The sequence below is a fragment of the Sphaerodactylus townsendi genome, linkage group LG06 (genome assembly GCF_021028975.2).
Source record: "Sphaerodactylus townsendi isolate TG3544 linkage group LG06, MPM_Stown_v2.3, whole genome shotgun sequence".
In the NCBI taxonomy this organism is placed as follows: Eukaryota; Metazoa; Chordata; class Lepidosauria; order Squamata; family Sphaerodactylidae; genus Sphaerodactylus; species Sphaerodactylus townsendi.
In genome coordinates this window covers 84,335,276-84,350,002 of record NC_059430.1, presented here as the reverse complement: position 1 = coordinate 84,350,002, position 14,727 = coordinate 84,335,276, and positions in this window count along the sequence as shown.

Here is a 14,727-nt window from a genome sequence, read left to right as displayed (position 1 = left end):
GTGTCACATGTTCCTGCCCTTCCAATAGAAAGCATAAAAATGGCTTTATACAGAAGAGTGTATAATATTAACAGCCAGTCCCAGTTTTCTCTTTGTGCAAAGAGATGCCTTTAGCACTACTTCTCTCATCCAGGTCCTTCTTTTACATGCTCAGTATTCTGCAGATGTGAGGATAGTCATGTAGTCTTGACATGGAAACTTTTAGTGTATTTTTATTTGATTCGATTTCTATCCAGCCCAGAAGTGTATTGGGGGATAATGGTGCCTGGGGAGAACCCCTGTTCTGGCTGCCCCCCAGCCCTGCAACCTCCCCCACCCCATGCCCCCATGTGCTTGGGGTCAGGGGTGGCTCAGATGGGCACCGCAGTTGCAGACTGGCTCCTGGGTCAGCCTGCTGCTGCGGTGCCCATCTGAGCCACCCCCCGAGTCACCTCCCCAAAGGCCACCTCCTGCCCTCTCCAGGCCCTGAGGAGGGCAGAAGCCAACCTGCAGGGAGGCGGGGGGCAGGGCAACCCAGGAGGTGGCCTGCCACCGTGGTGCCAGTCCAAGCTGCCTCTGCCGCTGCCTCCACCCACGAGGGCCTGGGGAGGGAAGGAGACGGCTCAGACGGGTGCCATGTTCCGCCCATGGGGACAAATGACCCCTGGATTGGCGCGGGGGAAGAGGCTGGTGGTGGCAATTTTGCACACTCCCTTGCCGGTGCACTTAGGTAATTTGACTCCCCTGTCCCCATGGGCAGTACACCCCTGATGTTACCCCCTCCCCTGCCATAGTAAGGCTTGGGGCAGCTAACAAAATATAACACACACCCTTAAAAACCCTTGAGAAGGCATGCAATCATCCCCCTGTTTAATCGTCTAAATATAACTTTTTTCAGGATCCAAAGGAGTAGAGCCAGTTAATGTGTCAAATACTAGTACAGCCGAGGGTGCGGGGAGTTGGCATATTTAGTGGTTCCCAATAGCATTTATGGGAGACCAGAAGCAAAGCCTGGAAGGAATATAGGTAGATGAATATGGTAGCCACCTGATGTCATAGCCCATCACTGCCCTCAACCATAGGCCTGGTGGATTATCTTGGTAATGAGGTGGGGAGGCAGAAGGAGGAGGAGGAGGAGTTTGGATTTATATCCCCCCCCCTTTCTCTCCTGTAGGAGACTCAAGGGATCTTACAATCTCCTTGCCCTTCCCCCCTCACAACAAACACCCTGTGAGGTGGGTGGGGCTGAGAGAGCTCAGAAGAACTGTGACTAGCCCAAGGTCACCCAGCTGGCATGTGTGGGAGTGCAAAGGCTAATCTGAATTCCCCAGATAAGCCTCCACAGTTCAGGCGGCAGAGCTGGGAATCAAAACCCTGTTCTTCCAGATCAGAATGCACCTGCTCTTAGCCACTGCTCTTAGCCACTACGCCACTACATATGGGGGGGGGAGGGGGCAGATAGAGAGAGAAAATTACAGTCATGGAGCAGAGAGAGAGTAAGAAAGGTGTAGTAGGAGGGGCAGAGACTGAGAGCCTGTGAGAAGTAGCGGGTGGGGAGAGGAAGCAAAGGTGAGGGGAGAGGGATAGCCTCTCCTGCAAGTTTCTTGAGGGTGTCCACTCGTCTTTTACCTAATTATTACATTATTAAAAGCAAATTCTCTTCTGCATCTCAAAATGATCCCATTTCTGATCCCTTTGTTTGGAAGCAGAACATTCCTTTCCACTTCCCAGGCAGGTGGGGGGCGGGGGGAGGTCTGTAAACACATTCTCCCCAAACATGCACACACACTCACACCAAGCCAGTAAAGAGATTAAGCAATCAGGAGAGTATTAAAGCCAATTATAACAATTTTGCAGCTGGGGAAAGGGAACCTTTTTGTTTCTAGGATTTTGTCCCGATGGCATGCCTAATGAGAAGCTTGTGACTAAGAAAAGAATATTTTTAAAGCAGCAAACCTAGGGTGAAACACTAAAAAGAAGACACAGGTTCCAGTTTTTAATAGTATCACATACTACAGTTTTTTTTAATTGCAAATGCATTAATTGTGTCATGCTTTCTCAGAGAATTTGTGTCATGTAAATATAATAAGGTTTTGTTTCCATCAAGCCCAAACAACCAAATCTGTTCTTTGTAGAAACTCTGATTAAGCATATTGGCCACAATCCGATGAGAGTTGGACACAAAACCTACTGAAATCAAAGGGCTTAAGTACACCTAATTGTGTTGGACTGTGGCCATTTTCATCCGTTTAATGACCTGGGCTTCAAACCTGTTGTGTATATGCAAATCCTTCACTCCCAACATTTTCAAGGGTTCTTAAACATGTGAACCAACTGTATGAACATTTAAATAAAGGATCTACTTAGTGGGGTTGGATAATATTTCTATGAAAACATTTACTCAGCTCACGATTTATTTTCATGTGGAACTGGATTTATAGACATATCATGCTTTCATTTCCATTCATGCCAGTTTTATTTCAGCTGCAATTACTGCATGCAAATTTCAGTTGTAAAACCTAATGCTGACAATTGGAGATTAACAGCTTAGTCTTCAAATCATGCTACTACTGTAAACTGCATTCTCTTCTGAGGGCATAAATCTCCCTATGCATTTATTATGAAACTCAGTCTCCCCCTCTTTTTTGCCATCAAGTCACAGCTGACTTATAGTGACCCCCTTGTAAATAGTCAGAACCCTCCTCCTGCTAAGGGGTGTCATGAAGGCATGGGGGTCAAAGACTGGCACAAGAGCAAGACACCTGCTCCCTGCAAAATGGATGCCTCTCACAGGTTTTGTACGTCAAGCTTGGGCAGGAAGGCGGTTGGCTGCTGAACTTTTCCGCTGGCCCTAAGGTGTGCCTGGCTGGACAATGGGACAAGCTAATCCCCACAGCTACTCTAAAGTGATTTAGTATCCCCTCTGACCAGACCATTACCTTATCCTATCTGCACCCATCCCAGCAATCGATCAGTATTCAAGAGAATAGTCCAAGTATTTGCTTGGGTCCTGACAACTCCTCAAGCCTTTCTTATACTTTTGTTGGAACCCTGGAAAAAGCAATCACTTCTTTATATCTGGCTTTCTTGCCATCTTACCTTACAGGACCCCAGGACCCATTTTGGGGAATAAATATCGGTCCTTGGGCCTTCATTGTGTGTGTGTGTGTGTCCTGGATCCATACATGCACTCGTACTTGTTTGTGGGCTATTTACTTTGCTCCTGGAGATGCTGGTTGTTTTTCTCTTCAGCACTGCTTTTCCAAGATTTCCCTTCAAAACTGGTAACGATCACCCATCTCTGAAACCCTATCCAAATTGCTCCTTTCCCTCTTAGTTAGCTCTTGTATATTATCTGTGTGTATGTTCATTGCTTAAAACATATACCTTGTTTTACTGTTTTTATTCTTTAATAAAAGCATATTTTAATCATATAACCACCTGCTGATTTGAGAGTTTCCACCAAGGCTATACTGGTATACATAGCATGGGTTATCGGTCCCAGTTACCTCCTCTAACTCTCTGACTCCAGCTAATTCCCCCAACTGAAGTGGAGACTGCCTGCCTAGGGTAACACCCAGGGGTTTCAGGGCAAGAGGTGCTCAGAAGTGGTTTGCCACTGCATTGTAACCTTGAACTTCCTTGGTGGTCTCTCATCCAAATACTAAGCAGGGTCAGGCCTGATTTGATCTGATGAGATGAGGCTAGTCTGGGCTAATCCAAGCCAGGGCTCAATCTCCCTAGTCTGCCGTAATATAGAATATCCCATACCACAATTGAATGAAGCATGTGAAGGACCAGCCCATGTGGATAAGAGGAGGCTTGATTTTTATTGGTTGGAGTCACCAGGAGCAGGTTTATTTCCTACCCCAACAGAAGAAGAGTTGGTTTTTATACCCCATTTTTCTCTACCATAAAGAGTCTCAAAACAGTTTACAAACACCTTATCTCCTCCATCCCCCAACAGGTAGCTTGTGAGGCAGTTGGGTCTGAGAGAGTCATAAGAGAACTGTAACTATGCCAAACTCACTCAGCAGGCTGGAGGAGAGGAGAAACAAACCCGGTTCACCAGATTAGAGTCTGCTACTCTTAACCACTACTCCATTCTGGCCTTAAGTGCAGCCCTTTACTTTCTGATGTAATTGAACTGTTGTCCTTCTCTGGTTAGCAATAAAATAGAGGGGAGCAATTTTCACAGAAGAGTTTGCTACCTGCAAAAAGTCTCTTTCCTTTCAATGATCTGGGGAGGGGACAGAGAAGTAACATTTATAAATACTGTCCAATCTTTACTTCCTAACCAACACTTCTCAATGGCGACCTCTCAAATATACTTGCTCGATTGTCACTTCTCATACTGTAACTGCCTGATGATCACTCCTTAACTCTCATTGCCCAGTTGTCACTGCCTTATGATAGTTCCTCAGCTATCAATCTCCAATGGTCATTCCTCAACTGTTACTTCTTAACTGTTAGACCCCAGTGCTTACTCAGCACTACATCTTCAGCTTCCAGGAAAGAGGGACTGTTGAACCAGTTTGAATCTGAGGTATAAATATAACCCAAGAATATAAGCTATAAACCAAAAACTTCTCAATTTAAAAGTCAATTTAGCTATGGACACAAGGGATAGCCTCAGGCAAGCCTCTATTCTTTCTCTCAGCTTCATATCTCCATTTATGTCTACACTGTTAGAAGCTTCCAGTCCACAAAGGAGAGAGGGGAAAGCAAGCGAGGTAGTTGGTGTGCTTAGTGACAAATGAGAACATAGATTCTAGTGGGGATTTCAGAAACCTGTTGGGATTTCTCAGAGAGAATCAGTAAGATAAAATTAAATCTGAATACAAATTTTATAGGAAGTACCAGGAAGAACATATGAGGAGGGAGTTGCTTTGCATCTCAGAGACCAGTTAATTATAAACATGAAGATGAATAAACTCAGTGGTGGGATCCAAACATTTTAATAACAGGTTCCGATGGTGGTGGGATTCAAACAGTGGTGCCGCTGCACACACGCACCTCCAGTCCCTATTGGGCAGGGAGGTTGCTTTAGTAACCCCTTCTCGGCACTCAGAAAAAATTAGTAGCCACTTGTAGAGAAGTGGTGAGAACTGGTTTGGTCCCACCTCTGAATAAACTCCTCTACTGTATCCCTGTAGGTAGAAATGCCAAGCCTGAAAAGTAACAGTGCTGGGCAAAGACTATTACTCCTTATCCAAGGCTCTTGAGGGCTATACTAAATGGAGTGGGAGGCTCTGCGTCCACCTCCCCAAGTGTGGGTAGGGCCTTTTAAACATATAAATACAGCATGAGGGTGAAAGAAATCAACTTGCATCCCCACCTCTTCCTTGCTTAGCTGTATTCCACAGTATATAAGATGAGCCAGAAACAGTATAGATATTGCAAAAAGAAAACCTCTGTCTGGCTCAAAGAACAGCATTAAAACTATACCTTTAATAGAAATAATTAAAAAGTCTGTATCAAAAGACCAAAATACCAACAATAAAGAAAAATACAAAAAGGGGATAACACATTACAAATGGAAAGGGGATCCCAAAATATACCCTTAGAACTCAAAGTTTCTGTATAAATGATATCCCTTTGGTGAAAATCCAAAAAGTGACACAAGTTGGAAGGATTCCAATTGCCAAATGTTCAGCTGGATAAAAATGCTTAAAGCAATGGAGAGAAGCAAGAAGAGGAAAGAGACAGGATTTAACTCTTCTCAACATGTTTCCAGTTTTCTCCAAAGAATAGATTCCACCTCTGCTCTACAGGTGAATGCTATACAAATGAATAAATGTAAATAGATCCTCCTTGTTTGGCCCGAGAGGGAGAAAAGACACTGGGAACCAATTCAAGAGAAAGTGTTTCAATAGCTGCTAGCTTCAGCTCCCTCATATCAACTCAGTCAATCATGTTTCAACTTTATGACAGACACATTTTCAAGTTTCCATGACCAATGTGCTTTTCAACAGCTATCCACAAAACAAATTAGAGGAGACTCTGTCCTGAGTGGTGCCCAGGACTTGATGCACAATATAAACTTTGTTGAACCTTTTGAGGACAATGACCCTATCACCTTCAACCTATGTGTAAGTGGAAAAGTGCCCAGAAAAATCTACCTATACTTTTGCAAAAATTAGGAAATGCTGGAAGGTAACTGAAAAGGAGAATTGAAAGGAACAAAGTTTGTATTTATCAATTTTTGGAAAAGAGGAAGATCCATTATGAGATGGAATGACTCTATAAAGGAAGCCACAGCCCTCGGTTTGCAAGAGCTGGGGGGCAGCCCTACCCAAACCCGGAGGCAGCGGGATGCAGCGCCAGTGTGGCACTGCCCTGCCACCTCCAATAGGTCTTGCCTGTGGTGCAGGGAGCTTAAGAAAGCCCTGAAACTCTTCCGTATCGGGAAAGCCCCATAGGATTTAAAGGGTGGCATGTGCAATTTGCCTTAAATCCTGGGAGGGAGCTGACTAAAGTTGGATCCACCCCTGGGAACACCATGGCCCACCCCATTCCCCATGCTGGCATCCGAGCAGGGTGCAGGGTGAATGTGCTGGCGCAAGATCGCGCCACTCCTTAGATCCCTTTTAGCCCCCACTTTGGATGGGGCTGCAAGGCTGTTAACAATAGGACATTTTGGAGGACATTGATTCACAGGATTGCCTTGCGTCAGAAGTAACTTGACAGCACTTAACACACATTTGCGGAACCAATTACTGACACAGCTTAAATATTCTTTTGGAATGGTTTTTTTTTTAATCAAGAAAAAAATTATTGAGAAGGGGGGAAATTGCAACCTGGTTACATTTCGTTAATTGAATTCTTCCCTCTCCTTTATTGTCATGTAATTGCACTTTGAAAAGAATGTCATTAATAAGAAGTAATGTGAATTTCTTGTGGAATGAATAAAGCATTGGGGAGGGGGGAAGCACAACAGAGAAGCTAAAGTAGTCTGTGCTATTACTAAATATATTTTGAAAAAAATGAGCAATGGCAGCTGAATGTCAATGCTTATCTGGATGGCCCAGGGCAGTCTGATTTTGTCAGATATTGGAAGCTGAGCAGGGTCAGCCCTGATTAGTTTTTGGATAGGAGACCACCAAGGAATACCAAGATTTCTATTCAGAAGGCGGCAATGACAAACCACCTTTGAATACCTCTTGCCTTAAAAACCCCATGAGGGGTTGTCATAAACCAGTCATGACTTGATGGCACTTTACACACACAGATGAGTGGCATACCTCAAAAAGCCAGAACCAATGCCATTCGCTTTAATTAGATTATGGTATAGATGGTTTTGATCCAATTTAGCGCACCATGAGCATTAGGGTGTTAAAGCAATTAATAAGAAAAAAATCAAAAAAAGGTATTTGCTGAGACTCTGGGCCTTTTGCTGGAGATCTGGCAAAACACCTGGCTTCACAAGGCTCTAGAGCCATGCCTGTCCTTGCTCCTCACCAATTTAGGATTGCCAGGTTTTTCTGGCCACTGGTGGGTGATCAGGGCAGGTATGCTAGATTCAGGTTGGTGAATTCCTGAAGATTTGGGAAGGGACCTCAGTGGGGTACAAGGCCATGAATTCCTGCAAAACTTCCATTTTGTCCAGGAGAACTGATCTCTGTGGACTGGAGGACAGCTGTAATAATTCCTAGGACAAATGCAATGATCAGTGCCTAAATAAATATATGGTATACATTATCCTTAAGGGCTGGGCTGTGGCTCAGTGATGGAGCATTTTCTTTGCCTGCATCCCAGGTTTAATCCACAGCAGCATTCCCAGTTAAGTAGATCAGGTGGTAGGTTGGGTCTATTTGAGACCCTGGAGAGCTGCTGCCAGTCAGGGTAGACAGTACAGACTTTGATGGACCAATGGGCTGATTCAGCAGCTCATATGTTCAGTGTATATGAATAAGTCATTTTCAAAACAGTTTTGCCCTTGAGCCTGCATTTATTACTCACAGAGGGAAGCACAGGCAGGACCAGAAGCCACATATACATCATGATCCCAATAGCAGTTGACAGGTGAAAACATTGGCCAAAGGTAGGCCGTTTTTGAAGTCTCTGTTGAGCAAAACATTCATATAATTCTATCCAGGCTTGGGCAGAGGAATTCTTCTTGCCGTTTCTGTCAAGTTTTGTAGTTGTCATTGAATTATCATGTCAACATGCATTACCAAGTAGAACTGAGTTTTAAAGAAGTACAGAAAGAAAATCCATTCAGCTTTAGAAGGAAGGCTTATGCAGAAGAAGAAAAATCCTTCCATAAATAATATTACAATTTTCCTTGCAATTCCATGTTTATTTCTCACCAAATAACAAAGTTTTGTTTTTTAAGGAGTGCAAAGATTCTAAGTCACAGAAGTTGTCTTTTCTTGATATGTTCTAATAAATGATCTACAAAGAAGAAAACACAGGAGGTGGGGGGGATGTTTATGTCCTGTGGCAGTAAGTTCAATTATACATAGAACTTGGAAGGAGCAACATTAGAAAGTAATTATTTACTGCCACACATTTCATTTATTCTTGACTAGACTGTAGATCATATTTCTTTTAATCCTTTCTCTTCAAAACAGTTTTTTTGTTCAAGACAGGAAGTGAGGTACTAATAATAATGAGGTAATAATTTAATTTATTTATAATTTCATTTCTAGGCTGCCCTTCCCAGTGGCGGGCTCAGGGTAACTTACAGTGATAAATTAAACAGTTAAAATTTACAACCAATTCATTATAAGGGAGCCACAAACATCTGTCCTTAATAAGGGAGGAAGGGAAGGGAAAGACAGAAAGGAAAGAAAGGAAGGGAAAAGGGAATCAAGGGGAAAGGAAGAGGAAGAGGGGAAAAAATGGAAAAGGGAGGCCATTATGTTAGAATGCTGTTGCTGCCCTTGATCGTAATGCATCCCTAAAGATGGTGAAATACCTGTGTTGTCTTATGTCTACACCTGGCCATGTTTACACAGAGGTCCTCTTCTTATGCTATGTTAGTGCTGTAGCAGCTCTGTACTTGACATCAGCCTACACCCTTGCAATGAGGAGTCCCAGCTCAAGCGGCAGGAGTTTATATTTTGGGTTCCTCCCAAAGAGTCTAGGATTTCTCACAATATCGCAGATGCTTAGTAAAGAGCTACACAACAGCAGTTCCCGCACCCTCAGAATTATAACAGTATGGGATGTAGGTTCTTTGGATCACACATTCAATATTCCTGTTGTTTGTGGCTACATTTAAATGTTAAAAGAATTATGGTGGGTTTAATTAGTTCAGTTCAGTTTTGCTGATTAGCATGCAGTGGAACCATTTAGAATACTTTCTGCAACATTCGGGAAGGATGGATTTTGAGGCAAGGATACAGGCTGAACAGCCTCTACACATTTTGTTTTGTCTTTGAGAAATACACTCTGAAAACATATTTCATGCATAGTTGTCAATGTTATCGTTGTCTAATTATTTATATGTTGATGGCAAAAGCTAATCACCCTACATAAAACTTCACTACCTAAAGGGAATGTATGAGAAGTAAAGTAGAAGGAACACACAAGATGGAGAAGCATGGCTGCTGTGTAAATGCATAATACAATCTTACATACACCCTTTCTAAGCTTTCTGCAGCATTGTGGGTAAAAAAAAGCCCAATTAAATCAGGGTAGTTCCTTAGGAGGTGGTGCTGGTGTTTATGTCTATTGACTTGGATACCATTAATGAGATACAGCTTGGAGGTTTGGAGCAGAGTCCAGATGCAGAGTGTGAGCATGAAGCATGGGGGTTTCAAGGTTGGTGGTACATGTTAGAAATCTGGTAGCACAAGGGCACTGCTGTACATTATTGATACTACACCTAAGACCAGAAGAAGAGACTTACACTAATGGTGAAGTATCATTGCATCAGAGATTATGAGATCGTAAATAAAGAGAAAGACCCAAAGGCAGATTAAATAGGAGACCAAAATAAGGAAAGAACTGAAACACAAAAATAAAAGTTTCAATGGAATCCATTTAGGACCGTAGTTCCCAACCTTTTTTTTTTTACTCAAATACCCCTTGGCAAACCATTTCCCTAAATTGTACCCCAATATTAGCAAACCCCTTACATAATTTTTACGTACCTCCAAATGTTCTGGTGTGTACCCCTGTAGATATGCGTACCCCAAGTTGGGAACCACTGGTTTAGGAAATGGAAGCCAGTGGAGAAAATATAATGAAGCACAAATGTGAACAGACATTTTCCATACACATAGATAATCTCCATGTGAGGGGATGGATTGCTTCCAGATTGAAACATTTTAAATTATTTCTTTCAGGCTCACCGATTCAAATTAAAATAGCCTTCCAATCCATGTATCACTTGGATTTAGCTCTTCCCAGTCTATTGTCTGACCATGAAGGGATCTGTGGACTATGAAATATTTTTTTAATTTTACTGTTATGCCCAAAGACCCTGTCTTCAGGGTGACTTAAACATGTCCGTAAGAAAGACAAAATATGTTATAAACCAGGGAAGAAGTAACAGCTGCATAAAACTCATGCACTACATCAGCACTATCCCATGTGGTGTCCATGAAAATCACAGAACCCATCTACTTCCACAAAGCATCTATTCTCCAAAGTTAACTTTTCATTAAGCTTCTATTAAAGGGACAGGATCTATTTTTTCAAGGCCTGATGGCAAACCTACATGTACTTATTTTGTCAACACCTCGTTGTTTAGATTGACCCACTGAATTGGTTAAGGTGATTTAATATGCTGTCAAGCTGCAGCTGAGTAATGGTGATCCCACAGGATTTTCAAGAAAAGAGGCAAACAGAGGTGGCTTGTTATTGCTTGCCTATTTGTAGCAATCCTTGATTTTCTTGGAGGTCTCCCATCCAAGTATTAAGCCAAATAACAGTTGCCCAATGTGTTGGTCAACTAGATGTTGATATTCTTCTGAAGAACAACAGGTGCTCTGACCCAGAGAAGTCCATATGGATTTGTCCCCAACAGATCCTGCCAGGCCAGCCTTGTTTCCTCCTTTGATTGAGTAACGGTTTGACTGTATCGTGGGGATACTGGATGGGGGGATACAACTCTTGGTAACAGAGTGTGGGGACAATGTCTTGGAGTACAGAGAGGCTGTAAGCTAAATAAGAGCAGCCAGTGTCATGTAACAGCAAAAAAAAAGGCTAATGCATTCTTCAGGTGTATCAACAGAGACATAATATCCAAATCATAAGATGTCATAGTCCCACTGTACACCACATTGGTCAGGTCACACCTGGAGTACTGTGTGCAGTTCTGAGGCCACACTTTTAAAAGGATGTGGACATGAAACGGATGCAGAGGACAGCGATGAGGATGAATATCAAGTCCTATGAGGAAAGGCTGAGGGACTTGGAAATGTTCACTCTGGAGAACGGAGGTTGAAGAGGAACATGATTGCTGTCCTTAAACATTTGAAAGGCTGCTACTTAGAATATCTCTAAGGAATACCAGGGGAATAACATGGAGGCAGGTAATAGCGAACGACCTCCAAATGTCTCTTGCCTTGAAAACTCTATGAAAACAAGTTGGCTGTGACTTGACAGCTCTTTATGTACACACACTCACTTAGAGGAGGGTAGGAAGCTGTTCCTGTTGGCAGCAGAGGATAGGACTCTAGGTTTAAATTATGGGTGAAAAGATACTGGTCAGATATTAGGAAGAAAAAACTACCCTAAGAGTTATTCAGCAGTGGACTCGGCTACCTAGGGAAGTAGTGAACTTCTCAATGTCTGTCTTCAAGCTGTGGCTGGAAAAACACTTGTCAGGAATTATTTAAGCTGATCCTGCATTGAACAGGGGGTTGGACTAGATGGCCTGTATGGCCCCTTCCAAGTCTACTATTCTATAAAAACCTGTATTGTTTGGTTGCCCTGCCAAACAGTTCTCCTCCTGCCATGGTAACAAGTAGTAGAAACAGGAACCTTATAACTTTTGAAATATTTGGCTTTGAACAGATCCAAATCCTGTTTGCCGGTCTTACTGAAGAATTGTAGTCACTTCTGGGTTCTGTATTTAGACCTAGTAAAAGTTGGGTTTGGTTGATTGGAACTTCTTTTTAATCATCATGATTATGCAAAGCAGGGTGATCTAAAGATGATTAAGCTGGTAGATTATATGTATTGAGCATTCTTGGCATCACTGTCATACTGAAAGGTTTCCTCAACGAACATCGAGTTAAAAGTGCTCTGTCTCGCTGCCCTTTCCCCTCACCGTCCATCTCCCAAACTGCTGACATCCAAATAACTGCATGCTCAGTTCCCTTCTCCACATTACCTACAGAGCCCTTTAGTATTCTAGTCAATAGAGTTCAGATTCCACCATGGTTTATTTATTCTATCATGCTGGCCAAGATTTTTCAAGCCCCATTTTCAAGCATTTTACACTCCTCTGGGGTTTGGCTGTGCAACAACAGCCTCGCCAGAGAAAACACTGAACTTAAAAGTCTCAAGAATGAAAGGGCACCTTTCACTCTGGAATGCCAATTCGAGAAGATTGCCAATACAGTTTAGAATGCCAACGAGAATCATGTAGTTTATATTGTGCTTGAGGCACCGAAGTCTGCTTCCCATCTAATTTAAAATGGGTATATACTTACTAGGTGTTAAGATAGGTATTAATTAATGTTCTGTGTGAAATTTTTAAAGCTGTCTTTCAGACTTTCCTATCTGTATGACTTATGAAGATTGTTCATCCAGCACAGAAAGAAAAAAAAATTCTGGAAACTAAATACATGCTCCATCCAAGGTATGAATTAAAGTGTCTTCATATGCAATGCTCCAAAGCATATTTGAGCCTCTCTTGTTAAATTATACGTGCCTGCAGCTATTTCAAGAGGGAGTCATATGTCAACTGCAGGTCCCATTGAACAAGAGCATTGTCCATTTCCCCAAAACACAGGGCAGGCAACAAACTGGATAACAGTGCTTAGAAAAGCCACCAGTGGCAGGTCAAAGAGCCAGACATGGCTCACTGGAGTGGAGTAAAGCTGCATAGGACTGCACTGTGCAGCACTTTTGGGAACCTCTCCAGTTGCTTGTGCTGTAATTTTGTTAATTTCGCTGTTTTAATTGGGTTTTAATGTAATTGATTATTATTATGTTGTTCACCGCCCAGAGCCCTTCGGGGGAGGGGCGGTATAGAAAATTTAATAATAAATAAATAAATAAATAAATGTACTTGTACTGAGTTTTAAAAAATTGATAGCCACGTTGGAAATAGTGTTGCCAACAGGCCTAGAGAAAAATGTCTTGTCCTTTGATGATGATCATGATCATGATGATGGGTAACAACTGGGAAGACATCATCATCATCATCATCATCATCATCATCATCATCATCATCATCATCATCATCATCATCATCATCATCATCATCATCATCATCATCATCAATTCAATTTAATAAACTGCTCTTTCCCAGGGGACTCATATGTAGCTGATATGTAGAAATCAGCTGAATGGTACAGGGTTAAGTCTGTTAAGTCTACATTAAAGGGACAGAACTGTCTTGTCCATGTCTGTTGGCAACGCTCACTGGGAATATGCCAGATTGATGCAGTGGCACTTTCTAATATATTTCTTGATATGAACTGTTACCCCTTGCAAACCTTTGGACTTGAACAGGCTATAAATCTAACTGAACATGACCAACAGAAGCTGATAGAAGTATCATCTGCAACAATGGCATCACAAATTATAGCAGATTTTTAGAACAACAAAAATCAGGAGGTTCCTGTTTCAAAAGTTGCTCCAAGCATATATTTGTTGAAATAACCTTCATTTGCTGTTCCTCCAGCGTAATCCCATTGCTTTCGGGAAATAACAAAACACTTACTGCATTTGGCAAGCAGTGAAGGAACTTCCTGCCATTGCTCATGTGGCCCAGTAGCATGCCAGCCATTTCTGCAGCCTCATTACTCTTGGCTGCTCTTTTGCCTCATTTCGGCACTTAGAGATTCTTGCACAATACCAGTTTGCTCATGCACACTATCCTATTCCTTGTGAAATGTTTTTACCTGTGAGGTAAGCACAAACCTTATACTGCGATATTTTTAATGTGTGTATTTTACCTGAATTGAGAGCACATGAACTGATTCAAACAATTAGATTGCAAATGTTTTATTGACATTGGGAAAGACTCCCTAGCATTGCCCCCCACCTGCCCCCGCCCCCCGGGGCTGAACTGGGCAGAGGTTGAGAAGGGGCATTTGCCCCAGGCCACAGGCAAAGTGGGGGCAGTGGCAGGAGATGGGGAAGGCTCAGTTGCCTAGAAGAAACGGCACATTCTGTAGTGCACATAGCTATTCCCCTGATTAGCCTGCTTCTAGGAAGTGGGGGAGGCTCAATTGCACAGAAGAGATGGCTAGTTCTGCAGCATGTGGCTCTGTTCCCCTGATTAGGCTGCTGTCAGGAGATGGAGGGAGGGAGGGAGACCCTAGGCTTCCGAGGGGAGTTGCAGCCCTTGGTAAGGCAGAAGCTGAAGCTTTTAATAAGGCAAGACTATGCTGAACGAAGAGGAGAGCTAAAGGATCCTGAGTAAATATCAAAGATGTCAATTTCCATGCAGTGGGAGACATAAATACCCAGGTAACCTTCCTTGGTCTCACTAATATCTCTCCTTTCCCCTACTGAGTACCTGCCATTCTTTAATCTGCGAGACCATCTAATTCTGTCTCCTGACCATTTCAAGTATTGCACATTGATAGTGACCATGGTAGGCTACAGAGATGT